The sequence below is a fragment of the Ambystoma mexicanum genome, chromosome 4p (genome assembly GCF_040938575.1).
Source record: "Ambystoma mexicanum isolate Mex_15411 chromosome 4p, UKY_AmexF1_1, whole genome shotgun sequence".
Lineage (NCBI taxonomy): Eukaryota > Metazoa > Chordata > Amphibia > Caudata > Ambystomatidae > Ambystoma > Ambystoma mexicanum.
In genome coordinates this window covers 162,781,815-162,799,938 of record NC_090927.1, presented here as the reverse complement: position 1 = coordinate 162,799,938, position 18,124 = coordinate 162,781,815, and positions in this window count along the sequence as shown.

The following is an 18,124-nucleotide window of genomic DNA, read 5'->3' as shown; positions in this document are numbered from 1 at the left end:
GTTCTCTTTTTGATGAGGTGCTTGCCCTGCATTGTCCGTGCCTCGAAGCAGGAAGTTTTATCTCGTACTGTCCCCACATATAATCCTCCTGTCACTCACAGAAATACAGGAGCAGCCAATTAATTAGGCTTTGCTTTGTGGAGCTATAGCTGTTTTTCTCAGGAATATACTGCTTGGGGTGTAATGAGAAACAGAGTGCTCTAAGTTTGTAAGTTACTGGTTTGCTTCCCCCTTTATTTTTTAAAATATATGATCCCAGGTCTCAAGCTTCAGCTTCTACATCGGCAATGACAGCCTCTACATGTTTTTCTTAATCTTTTCCCTTCTGTTTTTGTAGCACACATCTTGTGGAGGTTAAGTGAGGGGATGAGGACACTTAACTCTTTCATTGCCCGAGCTGGCAGCACTGCAATAAAGCAGCCGTTAGTTCCTCTCACAATTAACAGAGCACCACTGCTTTAATTTGAAGTGACTAACTTACAATGTATGGTCCTTTAAAAGGATTTAAACTGCAAAGTGAAGAAAACAGGAGCTGCAGTGTGGGCATTTCTCTCATCTCCTAGGACCCAGGGAATTTTTTCTCTTCCAGTTTCTTTTTCGCTTGGCTCCCATCCAAGTGATGAAAGCTCAGAGGTTTGAAGTCAGACTTACAGCAATCAATTCTCTCTCTCTCTCTCTCTCTCTCTCTCTCTCTCTCATTTTCTCTCTCTCTCTCTCTCTCTCATTCTCATTCTCTCTCTCTCTCTCTCTCTCTCTCTCCCCCTAACCCCCCACAAGGCAGAGGGTGACCGAACCGGGCTAGGGCTACAACACAGGCCCAGGACAGGACATTGTCCACCATCTTACAGTTAAAGGTGAGTGGCATGTAAGTCTGATCTAAGAAAGCCTCGTCAAAACAGGTTCATCCCTGTGCCTCTAATACCATCAATGACCACATTGACACCATCACTCCAGCCCTTGCTGATTTTTGCAACCACTCCTTTGCCTAAGGATCCTTCCCCTCCCCTATGAAGCACTCCTTTGTGCATCCTCTTCTCAAGAAACCCACAGCTGATCCTTTTTGTCCAGTTATCACCCAATTTCTATTACTCCCTTTCTGGGCAAACTCCTGGAAAAGTTGGCCATCTCTCAGCTTAACCTTCATTCCAAATCTGTTGGCTGTCTCCAGGACCACCAGTCTGGCTTCAGAGCTGCCAGAAGCATGGAAACTGCTCTCCTGAACATCTGTGAAGATCTGCTCATCAACCTTGACTCTAACATGCCCCCTGTCCTCATCCTCAATCTCTCTTCTGCCTTCGACACGGTCAACCATACCATCCTGCTCAACCGTCTACGTGAAAACCTGGGTATCACTGATCAGGCCCTGGCCTGGCTGACCTCTTTCCTCTCAGATCAACCCTCCCAGGTCCAACTTGGGTCCTTCCTTTCTTCTATCTTCCTCTCTACCTGTCGTGTTCCCCAGGGGTCTAACCTCTCGCCCTGGCTTTTCAACCAATACCTGGCAACTCTCGCCCACTGCATTGCCACATTCTGCTCAAATTTTCAGTGCTACGCTGACGACACAACTCATTTTCAAGCTGCCCTCTGCCACCTCCTTTCCCTCTTTCATCTCCGATTGCCTAACTGCCATTCAAGATTGTTGTGCCGCCAATGATCTTTGTCTGAATGCCAGAAAGACAGAGATCCTCCTCAACGGCACACCTTCACCATCATTTCCACTCACTCTCTGGCCAGCCTCCCTTAGCCCTCCTCCTACCCCCACCTGCGAGGTGAAGAACCTCAGGGTCATCTTTCACTCCACCCTTTCCTTCTCCGCCCACATCTCGGAGGTCTCTAAAAAGTCAAATTTCCTACTGCACCTCCTCAGAGGTACTCTGCATTTCCTCTCCTTCCCCCAGAAGCTCATGGTATCCCAAGCTCTGGTTCTCTCCAAGTTGGACTATTTAACAGCCTTTTTCTAAATCTACCTTCCTGTCATGATGCCTACCTCCAAGGTGCCAGACAAGACCCAGCTACCCCAGAGGCAGACATCATGTCTTCAACAGCCTCAAGTAGGGGCTCTTTGGACTCAGTCCTGGCGCCTTTGGCGCCAGGCTCATATCGGGCCACAGTCCTGGCGCCAGGCTCATAAAAGGGGACTTTGTGTTAAAGGTGCTTAGTGTTAACTTACCTGATGCAGACCATGCTGCAACATCCAGGCGTTCTGAGGCCTGAATGGGACTACTTTATCTTTGGAACTACTTAACCACACGGGTGTGGTCAGGGGAGGAATACATACCTGAGAGGAAGGATACATACCTGGAACTACTTTGAAGGCTATTTAATCGACGCCCAAGCAGCAACTCACGCTTCGCGTTGTTCTGCATTTAGCAGCTGGACGCTCACCGTGTTTGCTCCTGCATTCTGTCTTCTGCCACTCCTGCCAGCATCTTGGAACACCTGCAAAGAGAGAAGAGAAGAGAAAAGGGTAAAGAAGAGTCCTTACCTGCTAAATCCGCATTCCGGAGACATCTCGCCGACGGTCCTGAAAAGGAAGACATCCATTTAAAAGCACATCGCATCGATTGCTGCAGCGCTGCATCTCACTCACCTGTACAAGGTACCACCACGTTCTACGGCGACATCTGGACTCGCAGCCACATCACCGCGCCTAGGGAGAAAAAGACAAGAATAAAGGTGAGAGGGGAAAGAAAACAAGGAACCTTAATTTCCATTACAAAGCTTACCTGTTGGGTTATTCCGACTTCATTTCGGGTTGGTGCCGCATCCTGGCATTTCCGGACCCCGGCCCCTAAGGGGAAAAAAAAGACACAGCGTTAGTGGGCGCATGAAAAGACGTTACCCAAACGCCCATTAAAGACTTACCTGATTTCTTCTGGATTGATCTTTGTTTCGGGTCGGTGCCGCATCCAGGCATTTCCGGACCCCGGCCCCTATGGGGAAAAAAGACATACCGTTAGTGGGCGCATGAAAAGACGTTACCCAAACGCCCATTAAAGACTTACCTGATTTCTTCTGGATTGAGCTTCGTTTCGGGTCGGTGCCGCATCCAGGCATTTCCGGACCCCGGCCATTATGGGGAAAAAAGACATCAGCGTTAGTGAGCGCATTGATACAAGGACACTGAGAGAACTCTCATCAAGCTCACCAGAGTCTCATTCTTCGGTTCCACAGCTCTTCTCGGACTAGTTTCCGCACCTGAAAAAAAAGACAACGAACAATTATTATTGCGGAATCATACTGATTAACAGAATCCTTACGGTACTATACCGGGAAAACAAAACTTGAACCCTCTACAATCAAAATCCCAGTGAAGTAACTGGATACAACGCGCCCCTTCATGAGAAGCAGGATGGAGAGCTCAACCTTTCAAACCCTAAGGTGAGACTTCACGTGGGGGTCGCAGGAGGGTTTCGTAGAGGGGTGAGAAGGGAGCGGGAGGCTTATACTTTCTCCCGCGGATTGTTAATACTCCCTTTTCACATACAGAAAGATATTCCTCCGAGCCAGACAAGCCAGATTCGAAGGTCCGGTCCAGTCCATTTTCCGGGTCCTGCGCTTCACCATAGAAGAAGCAACAACACTCCAAACCAGACCTGCGCCTCCGTGGGAGTCAGGTGAGCGTAACAGAACGCAAAGCCTCCCTACATTTTCCCACCCGGGCGCTATGGAAACTTCTGAGACAGACCAGCTGGCTCAGCTTTTGGGGGAATTAAGGGCAGAAGTACACTCCGCCCGCCAGGAAACTAATGCTCTCAAAAGAGAATTAATCTTATCCAAAGAAAGAACTGATGACCTGGCCAAACGATTGTTGCAGGGTCAAGCAGGGACAAACTCCTTTACCTAGTTCTGGGGGTAATGCCTCGTCAATGGTTTCGAATAACCCGGTACAAATCAATCTACCTGGAAACATGCCTTTGGTCCCGCCTGAACGTTCTGCGGGGATCCCAAGAAATATGCTGTTTTTATGAACCAATGTCGCCTACACTTTCTATGCAGACCTGGGCCTTCCCTAATGATCAAACCAAGGTAGCCTTTGTATTATCTTATCTCAGTGGCTGTGCTGCCGATTGGTCTGTTCCGTTGGTAAGTCAGGATGACCCAATTCTCCAGGATTTTCAAAGCTTCCAGGCGAGCATGGAAACATTATTCGCTCGACACTCTCAGGGACAGGCCCTTGACAACGAACTACTATCCTTACGACAAGGTAACCAAGATCTCTTATCTTATATTGCCACCTTTAATAGGCTGGTTGTAGAAACGGGGTGGCCCGAAAATAAAAGGATCCCACTATTTCATCGAGGCCTGCGCGGAGAACTTAAGGATGTTCTAGCTCAAATAGTAAATCCACCTCAAGCCTGCGCAGAATACATAGACTTAGTGGTCCAACTTGACCACAGACTGCAAACTAGAAAAGCAGATCGGTCCAAGTTCGAAACTCGAGTGCTGATCAAAACTCACGCTAACCCTAAGAGTACCAACGTTTCAGAACCTATGCAGATCGGCGGTGTTAAAGGGCCATTGACGCAGAAGGAACGAGAGAGAAGACGGCAAAAGCAACTATGTCTCTATTGCGGGGCTTCTTGTCACTTTCTACGAGACTGCCCGGTAAAGCCACCTAAGAAGGTGGTTGGAGCAACGGACAACAATTTAATAGAACCTGATTCGGGAAACGGTCAAGCCCGACAAGCGTAGAGGTCCGCTTGCCGAGCTTGAAAACAGACTCTTTGACCTCGCATTTTGTCATGCCAATGGTGCTCGTGGACCCGAAACAGCCTCAGCGGTTGCATGCTGTAAAAGCATACATCGACAGTAGAGCTATTGGAAACTACGTAGATCGTGAATTGGCCTCCAGGATTAATCTTCCTCTCCGTCCGAAAGTTAACAAGGATGTCATTACTACAGTAGATGGAGCCTCAGGGCCGGTAACACATTCCACTACAGAAATGACACTAGTGGGACAGGATGGACATCGGGAAGCAATTGTGTTCGATGTAATCAAGGCCCCACAATTTCAAATAATTCTAGGAATCCCTTGGTTAGAAACACATAATCCTCGAATTGACTGGCGAGCAAAGAGAATAACCTTTCCTGATTGTGAACTGACTTGTTATCCAAGAAATCCAGATATGGGTCTGGCCACAGTAACTTCCACCACGATACAACTACCGGTTGAATACCAAGAGTTCCAAGACGTTTTTCAAAAAGAACAGGCGAACACGTTACCTCCCCACCGGTCGCATGATTGTCAAATCGACCTGGTACCCAATGCTCAACCGCCCTGTAGTAGGATTTATGCTCTTACTGAACCTGAGAAAGTTCATTTACGTCAGTATTTAGATCAGTATCTTGCCAACGGTTTTATTCGCCCATCAAAGTCTCCTGTTTCCTCAGCTCTGTTCTTCGTGCCGAAAAAAGAAGGCGACCTTAGAACATGTATTGACTACCGCGCCCTAAATCAAATAACCATTAAGAATTGTTATCCTCTGCCTCTGATCCCTGAACTTCTTGACCAGGTAAAAGATGCTTGTATATACACCAAGTTAGATCTCTGTGGAGCTTATCACCTGTTACGTATAAAAGAAGGCGACGAATGGAAGACTGCATTCCGCACCAAATGTGGGCTCTTTGAATATCAGGTGATGCCCTTCGGATTATGCAACGCACCTGCCGCCTTTCAATACTTTATGAATGATGTTCTTCGGGAACTTATCGATGTTTGTGTCATCGTATATATTGATGACATCCTGGTATACTCCTCCTCGGAATCCAAACACAGAAAACATGTCAGGGCAGTTCTTGAGAAATTGCGCCAGCACAACCTGTTTGCGAACCTCGAAAAATGATTTTTCATACCACAGAGGTTGAGTTTCTCGGATTCATCTTGACACCTAAAGGAGTCCGAATGCACTCGCGAAAGGTGGACGCCATCCTCAAATGGCCATCTCCTAACTCTGTTAAGGGGGTTCAGAGTATGCTTGGCTTTGCCAATTTCTATCGAAGATTCATCCCGGAATTTTCTCGAATGGTTCAACCCATAACAGCCCTCTTACGGAAGAATAAACATTTCGAATGGACTCCTGAGGCAGAACAGGCCTTTTTACAGACCTAAAGACCAAATTCACCTCCGCCCCTGTATTGAAGCATCCGCGCCCAGATCTCCCTTACATTGTTGAAACCGACGCTTCCAGTTTGGCCATGGGTGCTGTCTTGTCTCAAAGGGATCCGGAAACTAACCAGATGCACCCTGTAGCCTTTTGGTCCAGGAAATTCACGGCTCCTGAAATCAATTTCGCAATCACTGACAAAGAATTACTAGCTATTAAGTCTGCCTTCAAGGCTTCGCGTCATTACCTCCTCGGCGCAAGACACACCATTACGGTGATTACAGATCACAGGAATTTGCAATATCTAAAAACGGCCAAAGCCCAATCATCCCGCCAACTCCGATGGGCTTTATTCTTTGTAGAATTTGATTTCATAATCACCTACCGCCCTGGTTGCAAGAATGGCAAAGCGGACGCTTTATCCCGGATTGGAATGGATGAAACAAATTCAAACTTAGAACCAGTACCAATTATACCCGAACAAAGAATTTTAGGCTTGACCTCTTAACAAACTATAGAGGACGTTCAAACTCGAGTTAAACAACTTTTAAATTCCACAGCCTTGCAAGAATGGACTCAAAAGGGGTCACACATTTCCGTTAATAACGATTTACCGTACTTCCAGGGGCGGTTATTTCTGCCCAACAAAGAACTGCAAGAATTGGTCATTGCTCACTATCATGATACATTAATGGAAGGACATCCTATTATCGCAAAAACTGAGGAAAAGATCAAACGACAATTCTGGTGGCCATCCTGGAGAAAAGACATAAAATATTTTGTGATGTCTTGCGGAGTTTGCGCCCAAAATAAAGGTCAAAAGAAGAGACCAGCCGGTCTCCTACAACCCTTGGATATTCCACCGGCCCTTTGGCACACCTTGTCAATGGACTTTATTACCGACCTGCCTCCTTGCTATGGATATAACACTATCTTGGTAATCGTGGATCTGTTCTCCAAGATGGCCCACTTTATCCCTTTAAAAGGGGTACCTTCAGCCTCCATCTTGGCCAAGGAATTTCTGGAAAACAGTTTGTATGCATTGTTTTCCATCCATATTAATCTCAGACCGAGGAAGCCAATTTATTTCCCATTTTTGGAGGAAATGTTGCCAACTGGCACAAATTGATGTACGCTTATCCACTAGTCACCACCCCCAGACCGATGGTCAAACCGAGAGGACTAACCAAACCCTTGAACAATATCTTCGGTGCATGTTGCATCAATCTGAAAACAGCTGGAAAGATATTCTATGGATCGCAGAGTATGCATATAACAATTCTGTATATTCTAGAACAGGACAAACCCCTTTTTACACCTTGTATGGTCATCATCCTAGAACCTCAGACTTAGACCCTCCTCAAAACCTGGAAATGCCTGCAGTTGATCATTTGCATTCTACTATAACCCGAGCCTTCAAGGAAGCTACAACTCATTTGCAACAAGCCAAGAAAAAATACAAAGAAAATGCTGATCTACATCGGAGTGAAGCACCTTCGTACCAGATTGGAGACCAGGTGTGGCTGGCAACCAAGCATTTGCCTCTCAAAGGACCGCAGACTTTTAATCCCAGATACATTGGACCCTATCACATCAAAGCTATAATTAACCCGGTGGCCTTTAAACTCGATCTACCAGCCAACATGCGAATTCATCCCGTTTTTCATGCATCACTGTTAAAACCAGTGCAGCCTGGAACCAGACTAAGCAAACCACCTGAACCAATTCAAATCGATGGGGAATTAGAATTTGAAGTTAAGGACATATTGGATTCCAAAATGTTAAAAGCAAAACTCTTCTATCTAGTTGATTGGAAGGGGTACGGACCTCAGGAAAGATCTTGGGAACCAAGTGAACATGTACACGCCCCGCGATTAGTGCAAAGATTCCACCAAAAATTCCCAAGCAAGCCGAAACCCCCGGAAAGGATGACCTTGGGAGGGGTACTGTCATGATGCCTACCTCCAAGGTGCCAGACAAGACCCAGCTACCCCAGAGGCAGACATCATGTCTTCAAGGGAAGTCACAACAGCCTCAAGTAGGGGCTCTTTGGACTCAGTCCTGGCGTCTTTGGCGCCAGGCTCATATCGGGCCACAGTCCTGGCGCTATAGGCGCCAGGCTCATACAAGGGGACTTTGTGTTAAAGGTGCTTAGTGTTAACTTACCCGATGCAGACCCTGCTGCAACATCCAGGCCTTCTGAGGCCTGAATGGGACTACTTTATCTTTGGAACTACTTAACCACACGGGTGTGTTCAGGAGAAAAATACATACCTGAGAGGAAGGATACATACCTGGAACTACTTTGAAGGCTATTTAAGCCACGCCCAAGCAGACACTCACGATTCGCGTTGTTCTGCATCTAGCAGCTGGACGCTCACCGTGTTTGCTCCTGCATTCTGTCTTCTGCCACTCCTGCTAGCATCCTGGAACACCTGCAAAGAGAGAAGAGAAGAGAAAAGGGTAAAGAAGAGTCCTTACCTGCTAAATCCGCATTCCGGAGACATCTCGCAGACGGTCCTGAAAAGGAAGACATCCATTTAAAAGCACATCGCATTGATTGCTGCAGCGCCGCATCTCACTCACCTGTACAAGGTACCAACAAGTTCTACGGCGACATCTAGACTTGCAGCCACATCACCGCGCCTAGGGAGAAAAAGACAAGAATAAAGGTGAGAGGGGAAAGAAAACAAGGAAACCTTAATTTCCATTACAAAGCTTACCTGTTGGGCTATTCCAACTTCATTTCGGGTCGGTGCTGCATCCTGGCATTTCCAGACCCCGGCCCCTATTGGGAAATAAAAGACACAGCGTTAGTGGGCGCATGAAAAGACGTTACCCAACGCCCATTAAAGACTTACCTGATTTCTTCTAGATTGAGCTTTGTTTCGGGTCGGTGCCGCATCCAGGCATTTCCTGACCCCGGCCACTATGGGGAAAAAAGACATCAGCGTTAGTGAGCGCATTGATACAAGGACACTGAGAGAACTCTCATCAAGCTCACCAGAGTCTCATTCTTTGGTTCCACAGCTCCTCGGAATAGTTTCCGCACCTGAAAAAAAAGACAACAAACAATTATTATTGCAGAATCATACTCATTAACAGAATCCTTACGGTACTATACCGGGAAAACAAAACTTGAACCCTCTACAATCAAAATCCCAGTGAAGTAACTGGATACAATGCGCCCCTGCATGAGAAGCAGGATGGAGAGCTCAACCTTTCAAACCCTAAGGGGAGACTTCACGTGGGGGTCGCAGGAGGGTTTCGTAGAGGGGTGAGAAGGGAGCGGGAGGCTTATACTTTCTCCCGCAGATTGTTAATACTCCCTTTTTACATACAGAAAGATATTCCTGCGAGCCAGACAAGCCAGATTCGAAGGTCCGGTCCAGTCCATCTTCCGGGTCCTGTGCTTCACCATAGAAGAAGCAACAACACTCCAAACCAGACCTGCACCTCCGTGGGAGTCAGGTGAGGGTAACACTGCCTCTACTCTCCGCCATCTGCAACTAATCCAGAACAGGACTGCGAGATTTGTCCTTGGCCTCAAGCCCTGGGATCGTAACCTTCCAGCTCTGAAATCTCTCCATTGGCTCCCAGCAGATGCAAGGATTCAAGTCAAAACCCTCTGCATTGTCCACAAGGCTTTCTGGGGCCTGGGGCCAAAAAAGCTTCAGCTATCCCTCCAAAAATACCTACCCTCTCAAGCTCTTCGCTCCTCTTCCTCCAACTCCCTCAGGGTCAGTCATTTTTCAAAGAAACGAGCTGGGGGTGATCTCTGTCTTCGGCTAGGGCCTCCCTCTGGAACAGCCTCCGTGACACTCTTAAACTTCTGGAGAACCATCTCCGGTTCCGGAAGCACCTCAAGACCTTCCCCTTTTCTTCTGCCTTCGCTCCCCCTCACCCCTGCTGATCTTTCCTTTCTTGGCACCATGCACCTGGCCACCCTCTGTCCTCCGGTCCCAGGTGCCTTCTTACAAACTATTTGTTAAGGAACCTGGGATTGGTAACCCTAGGTCTCCTGGGGGCAACCAGACGTGGTCTCCCTCTCACTGTGCTTAGAGAGGCATCAGCTTCACCTCACTGATGATCCCCAACAAGGGTGAAACACATGTATGGGGTTGCTGGTGGTACTCTCGTTCAGATTGGAATTGCCATTGTATTTCGGTGCTGGACTGCTCCTGGGCAGGACAAAGACTGATATGCAAATGGATATTTCCCATCTGTGAAAGGCACAGTGAGTAAAAGCAGTGGCTGCGAACTCTCAAGTGGTTAATAACCGCTGAACAGGTTATCATGTCTGTTCTTGCGAGAGAGGGGCGCCCGCTACCTTTGTAAAACTATTTGTTAAGGAACCTGGGATTGGTAACCCTAGGTCTCCTGGCGGCAACCAGACGTGGTCTCCCTCTCACTGTGCTTAGAGAGGCATCAGCTTCACCTCACTGATGATCCCCAACAAGGGTGAAACACGTGTATGGGGTTGCTGGTGGTACTCTCGTTCAGATTGGAATTGCCATTGTATTTCGGTGCTGGACTGCTCCTGGGCAGGACAAAGACTGATATGCAAATGGATATTTCCCATCTGTGAAAGGCACAGTGAGTAAAAGCAGTGGCTGCGAACTCTCAAGTGGTTAATAACCACTGAACAGGTTATCATGTCTGTTCTTGCGAGAGAGGGGCGCCCGCTACCTTTGTAAAACTATTTGTTAAGGAACTTGGGATTGGTAACCCTAGGTCTCCTGGGGGCAACCAGACGTGGTCTCCCTCTCACTGTGCTTAGAGAGGCATCAGCTTCACCTCACTGATGATCCCCAATAAGGGTGAAACACGTGTATGGGGTTGCTGGTGGTACTCTCGTTCAGATTGGAATTGCCATTGTATTTCGGTGCTGGACTGCTCCTGGGCAGGACAAAGACTGATATGCAAATGGATATTTCCCATCTGTGAAAGGCACAGTGAGTAAAAGCAGTGGCTGCGAACTCTCAAGTGGTTAATAACCACTGAACAGGTTATCATGTCTGTTCTTGCGAGAGAGGGGCGCCCGCTACCTTTGTAAAACTATTTGTTAAGGAACCTGGGATTGGTAACCCTAGGTCTCCTGGGGGCAACCAGACGTGGTCTCCCTCTCACTGTGCTTAGAGAGGCATCAGCTTCACCTCACTGATGATCCCCAACAAGGGTGAAACACGTGTATGGGGTTGCTGGTGGTACTCTCGTTCAGATTGGAATTGCCATTGTATTTCGGTGCTGGACTGCTCCTGGGCAGGACAAAGACTGATATGCAAATGGATATTTCCCATCTGTGAAAGGCACAGTGAGTAAAAGCAGTGGCTGCGAACTCTCAAGTGGTTAATAACCACTGAACAGGTTATCATGTCTGTTCTTGCGAGAGAGGGGCGCCCGCTACCTTTGTAAAACTATTTGTTAAGGAACCTGGGATTGGTAACCCTAGGTCTCCTGGGGGCAACCAGACGTGGTCTCCCTCTCACTGTGCTTAGAGAGGCATCAGCTTCACCTCACTGATGATCCCAAACAAGGGTGAAAGACGTGTATGGGGTTGCTGGTGGTACTCTCGTTCAGATTGGAATTGCCATTGTATTTCGGTGCTGGACTGCTCCTGGGCAGGACAAAGACTGATATGCAAATGGATATTTCCCATCTGTGAAAGGCACAGTGAGTAAAAGCAGTGGCTGCGAACTCTCAAGTGGTTAATAACCACTGAACAGGTTATCATGTCTGTTCTTGCGAGAGAGGGGCGCCCGCTACCTTTGTAAAACCAGGTGCCTTCTTACCCTGCCACTCTCCCGCACTGCCTCCGGGTCACCCCTTGCACTGGGGTCTGTATCTGTACCCATACGCCCCACCCAATTTTCTTCCTGCACTTATCGGACCTACTCTGTCTGCTGCCTTAAACCTAGCACTTGCAAATTGCTGGCTGCTCTACCACTGTTTGTTGCCTTTATTATTTATTTATTGTTATTTATCTCTTTCTCCTCTGCTTCGCACTTTCCACTTCTCCCTCCTTCCATGCACTTTTCCCCTCCCCCTCTCCCATGCACTTGCGCGTTCTCAATGTCACTGGGTCTAGTAAGATCGCTATTTTGTTCTCCCCTGTTCCCCTCCTTTGCCTTGTCGAGCTCTCAAAAACTTATGTACGAGCGCAATAGAAATTGAATATCAATATCAATACAAGATGGTGGCTGTTTGTTTACATAATAATTTTTCCTCACAAATAATGTGTTTCTCAAAATAAAACAGTTACACCTCAATAGTTAGCATATCCTGATAGTGGAACATTTTACACTGTAAAACACTTCAGGCTCACTTAAATAGACAACGTGAATTACATTTTACCTTTAACATATAAATAAAAGGTTGTCGCGAACAATTTAGAAAAAACGTATCTGGGTAGTATTTATGAATACGAGACAGTGGGTAAGCGCGCAAGTATGTGCATTTTGTTATGTAGGGAATTAGTAGCCCGGGCAACAGAATGTAGTCATTTGAACTCTGGGTTACACTTATCACAATAAAAGAAAAAAGAAAAAACAGAGGGTCGGAGATATGCACCAGAATGGAAAGGAATCATGTACTGAATGCCCTAAGGGGAGGAGGGGCGGTGTATCTTTCCAGCCAGCAGACACAGGATATGGCATAGCATTCGCGGAAGCAGTGAGGATATTGAGCAAACACTTTGGGAATGAAGGAAATTTCAGACTATAGTAAATAAAGTTTTACACCCCAATGCAGTGTAGTTGTGCAGCAGACTGGTAGTCATGCAGCAGTTGATGGTTGTTGATTTCGTCTTGAAGTTGTAAGCAGTCGACCAGATGCAAAGTACCAATGAGTCCATGAATGGTCAGTGGCCTGCATCCTCAGAGCTTGTTGGGATTGTGGATTTGCGTGAGCAAAGTCTGTTATTGTATGCCTGATCCATGGTTCAGTTTATATGATAAGGACATTTTGGCAGAGAGCCTATTGTGGCTTTGCAACTGAACACTACAAAAAGTGGTGGTCTGATGAATCAGCAATGATTCCCCCAGAAGACCGGGCCTGGGACCCTTCCCATGTGGCCAGGGAAATTCAGCCGCTTTCTGATCTCGACCCTGGGGTTGGTGTTCTGTGGGAGGATTGTATGGGGGAGGGGAAAGCAGGTCAGGAGGAATAAGAAACACTCATGTTTAACATTCCCCAAGACTCCAACCTTCTAATTGCTTATTGCAAAACAGAATAAGTGAGAAAAACTAAATTTGTCACTAGGGACTTCAAGTCCCATAATTCCCCAAGCACTGGGATGAAGAAGAGGGGGTTAAGGAGGAACAATGCTGCAGGAGAGACTTGATTGTTAGTAGAAATAACCCACACCTGAGGGATATAACAGTAGCCGGTCCTGAGAGGGTTTGTGCCTGCAGAAGCCTTAAGTGCAGAGGTCACCCAACGGGAAGTCTGCACGAGGGAAACATGCCTCCTGGGGACCTGTTCTGTAGAGGCTGTGCAGCAGGAAGCAAAGGTGAGGGGAGCTTTCCTTCCAAAGAGGCTGCCTCAGGTGGCTGACATGCATCAGAGAGCAACCGGAGCAAAGGGAGTTTCTTTTCCATTGGCGCAGATGACGGCAGACATGGAATAGCAGTTAGCCGGGTCGCGAGGAGCCATGGAGGCAGAAAGCCTGCCAGCGGCAAGGGGATCCAACGCCCAAACTTTACCCAGTGAGTTCACCAGCTGTTAGTGACCTCAGTGCTCTGAACCCTTGTTGCATGCTCCAGGCAGGCACTTTCAAAATAACAAGCACTCGCGTATGAGTGAACGTAATATTAAAAGTCGTTTTAAATACCAAACTATCAAAAAACCATGCAACCAGTATTTGATTAAACTAAATGACTAACATTACACAAGCACGTTTCTTATGAACCCAGCAACCTGAGGCGACAAACTTATTAAGAGCTCATTCATACAACCCTTGCCCAAGCCAAGAGAACTTAAAAACAAAGCAATTCAAATCCAACTGATATTGCTGAAGACAGAAGGGGAATACTGAAAGGCCCACTGGTTATGAAGCTGGTTGTACACATTTTGAGACCCATAAAACAAAAGCTGGTATAAACCCACATTGCCAAAGCCAAAGAAGAAGCAGAATAAGACCTTATACTTGTCAATACTTGGTTACGTATGCAGTGGGGAAATGAGAGTGGCAATAAGGCTGCCATTCTGGAAAAGGTTATTCAGAAGGAGAGGAGCATAACTTGCAGAGGAGTAATGAAGAGCACCAATGTGAATCTTGTTTTCTCTGAAGAGTTGCTAAAAGTTTAATTTTGCTAAATAATGAACATTGTGAAGCAGTTATAAGTTGGTTTTAACCACCTGTGAGAAAAATGAGGGTATTCTCCCAAGTAGACCTCAAGAATCCCTTATTCAGGTGGCCAGGGAAGTGCAGACACTCTCAGATCCCATCCCTGGGGGATGGACGAACGAGGGAGGATCACCTGGGCAGGAGAGCCCGGGGTTATGCCCGGGGAAATACCCCAGGTGAGACGTGGTATTATAACAGGGACAAAGTCCCTGAGGCCTTTGTAGAGTGTTTCACATCTACCTCCCTTCCACCTAAAGAATCTACCTTACCCAAATCCAACAACCCCTCCAGGTCCAGGAAATCCCTTAAGAACCCAAACCCTGTTGCACTAGGAAACTACATCTCCTAGAATCCCTGTTTCCTACTCGAATACTCCCAGTCATTCTTCTCCACGTCCCTCTGGTTATTAGTTTCTGAACTCTCAGTCTGCTTTGACAAAACACTACCATTCCACAATCCCCCCTGCGCATTTCACGATAAGAATCCCGGTCCTTCCCGTTCGTTTAGCAAACCCCTTCGTCCGAGGGCTATAATTCCATATAACACTTTTTCCCCCATCCTATCCCCCACTACCCGCTTCGTACACACAAATACTTTCTTACCCCATGACAGACAACAAACTAATAATAGAATCGTTTACCTGACATGTCCCAACACAAGGGTCAAGCAGAGTCAGGCAATTGATAGTAACCACACGCACCTGATGACCATTTATTTTTTCGGAGCGCACTCCGAGCAAGGCCAAAAGCACGAGGATACAGTTACCCCAAACCAACAGTACAAAGGGAGAAGAAAATCAGTGAGACCTGGAAAGATGACAAAGGGGGGATTGCACTTGCCCTTTTCAATTCAGACTCACGAAGCCTCCAGAAGGGAAATCGTAAGACCAGGAATTACAGCTGGCTTGCACAGCAACAGATGTCAAAAGGTACACAGGGGCATCCCGCATTGATAACGCAGGTGGGGAGGCAAGCTGGCTACCTTGGTACTATCCTTGAATCCAGAGAACAAAGAAGCCAACGAGTTCAGCACAGCAAGTGAGTCGGAGGAAACCGATGTCAAACCAAACTGTGTTAAGCCCAAGGTTGCGAGTATCAACAATTTGAACGCAAGAAAAAGGACTTGTGTGCATGTTTGAACTTTAAAGAAAGCCCAGTTGAGGTCCAGGTGCAGAGGGGTCCGGCACCACGTGGGCGCTCGTTCGAAATGCTCTGACCAGGACCTGTTTTTGAAAATACAACAACCAGAAGGCACTAGGAAAGGGTGGCATGAGAAGTCAGAGTGGTCCTACAAGGGTCACATCAAATCCCTTGTACAATCAAAAAGTCCCTGACCGGTTGCCAGAGGAAAGCTAGAAGGGAACCCTGCTTTCCACTACGATTGTGAACTGTGATAATTGGCAAATGTGAACCTGACAGAGGTATGCCGAAAGAAGGCTAAAGAAATCCTGCTTTGTGTTAAAAACGGAGCAATACATGAATGGTATTAGGAATACATGAACTGTGTTGAAGAAAGGCCATAGTGAACCCAATGGAGGGAGGCTTGTGTTTGCAAGAAAGGATCCGAACCCGGCATAGGGAGATCCCAGGGGCGAAGAGCAATCGCCTAAAGAACTTTTGTTAATTTATTTGTTGGACATTTTTACAAAAAGGGGTGAAGAATAATACATCCCAGAACAGTGCATCAATGAAAGTGTCACCTTGTTGTTTGTCTAAACTGACATTAAGGCTCCTAAAGATTATGAGCGATATTTGAGAGGCCATAGTGAACCCGATGGATGGAGGCTAAGACTGGAGCAAGCTACGACCATCAAATAATAAGGAAGTCCTAGTGGCGTCTTGTCAAATAAAAAGGGCCTATACTAAAATAAAAAGGAGGATCAGAGCCCGGCAGAGGGAGATCCTAGGGGCGAAGAGCAATTGCACAAGATGCAAAATCACAGGGAGAACTTTTGTATGCTGTTAGATTGAAATTGGAGTACAGAACAATAGCACAAGGAGCAATAACACCGAAAGAACATTTGTTTGTTAATTCTAATTAGCAAACCTTTTAAAGCAAGAGACTTTTGCAGGAACAAGTCTTAGCCTCTGAAGGGGTTTTGATATTGTTGAACTGTGAACCTTGTGCTGTCGTGGCCTAAGGAGTGTGCCACACTCGAGAGTCCCGCCTTGTCCCGTGCCTCAAACGTGGGGAAGGGAGACCCAGCCATAGCATCCTGACTTATCATTTTGTGAACACTTCTTTCTTTTCTGGTGAACATTATCCCACACTCTTTTTGTAACTGGTAGTAAGGATTGGCAATAGTTTTTTTATTTTAGTATAGGCCCTTTTTATTTGACAAGACGCCACTAGGACTTCCTTATTATTTGATGGTCGTAGCTTGGTCCAGTCTTAGATTTAGGTTTAGATTAGGCATTTATGTTGCCCATTATAAAGTTCAATAAAAACCCTGAACTGTGATCACTTGTGTCCGTCTCTACTGTTTCCACCATGAGTTCCTTACAGACCATGGAAGCACTTCTTGTTTGAGAATCGCTGTTCGGGTAGGGGAGTATACCCAAGTGGCAAACCTGTGAGTTAGTAGACCTGGCATGGGAGTAAATCAGGTCAAAGTCGATAAAGTGCTATAAAGTGGCATTGACAAAGACACATTATGCTGCTTGTGGTTCTGAAGAAAGCAGTGTGTAAGACTGCTGTAGAAGAGTTACATTTCTTCAAATACTCAGTTGTGGCAAAACATCTGGACAAAGACAATTAATGTTGCTGAATAAAGAACTGTATAGCACTGTTGTAGAGGAGTTGTATTTCTTCCGAAATATTCTGTCGTGACAAATCATCCTGACCAAGACAATTATTGTTTCTATTCCAAGGAGGAGAAAGAACCGTCTATCTTTTTTGTTGATTCACTGGTGTGTTGGAACTTTATGTTATCAAGTTGGAGTCCCAAAAAATGGTTTTGGAACTTTGTAACAAACCAGGATTTCCTTGATTCTTTTTGAACTGTTGAGCAGAATCCTGCTTGAATCTTGGGAAGGAGAATTCACCTAGATTATAACGAGAGACAATTGTTATATTCAGAATTCCATTGTTATAATTGTGTTGCCTTTGAACTGCCATGCATTAAGTTGCTGTATGTATAAGTGAGGGACAGATATCCATTATTAGAGTGTTTCCTTTAGTTTATCTTGGGCAGAGAAATCACTGTCATGGTAGGAATAGTGAGGTGTGAATCCAACCGTTTTATTTAATGAAATGGCTTATTTTTAAAAATCTTTACAAAGTTGTCTGCCTCACATGTCTGACCACACATAGTGGCCACTCCTCAATGGTCAGCCTTCTTGCTCAAGGGACTTCAGATGAATGTGCCTCTTCACATTGTGGTGGCTTTTCACGGTGTCTTTCAGCTCAGCCATTTTCAGACTCAGCAGGCCTTATGTCTCCCCTTTCGTTCTATCATCCAAGCATGCGAGGGACCCCATAATAGCTAAACCCCCACTAGTGGGAGCCGTCCTGGATTTTGAGCATTTTTCACTCTCCCTATCTTAATACATGAACAATATGCAACCCAGAATTGCTATTTTCTTTTATCATTGTCCTTATGGAATAGTACAGGGTAAGGGGTGGGGGGCAAACATTATCTGTGACTGGCATCATCGCTTTTTAGTGCTGC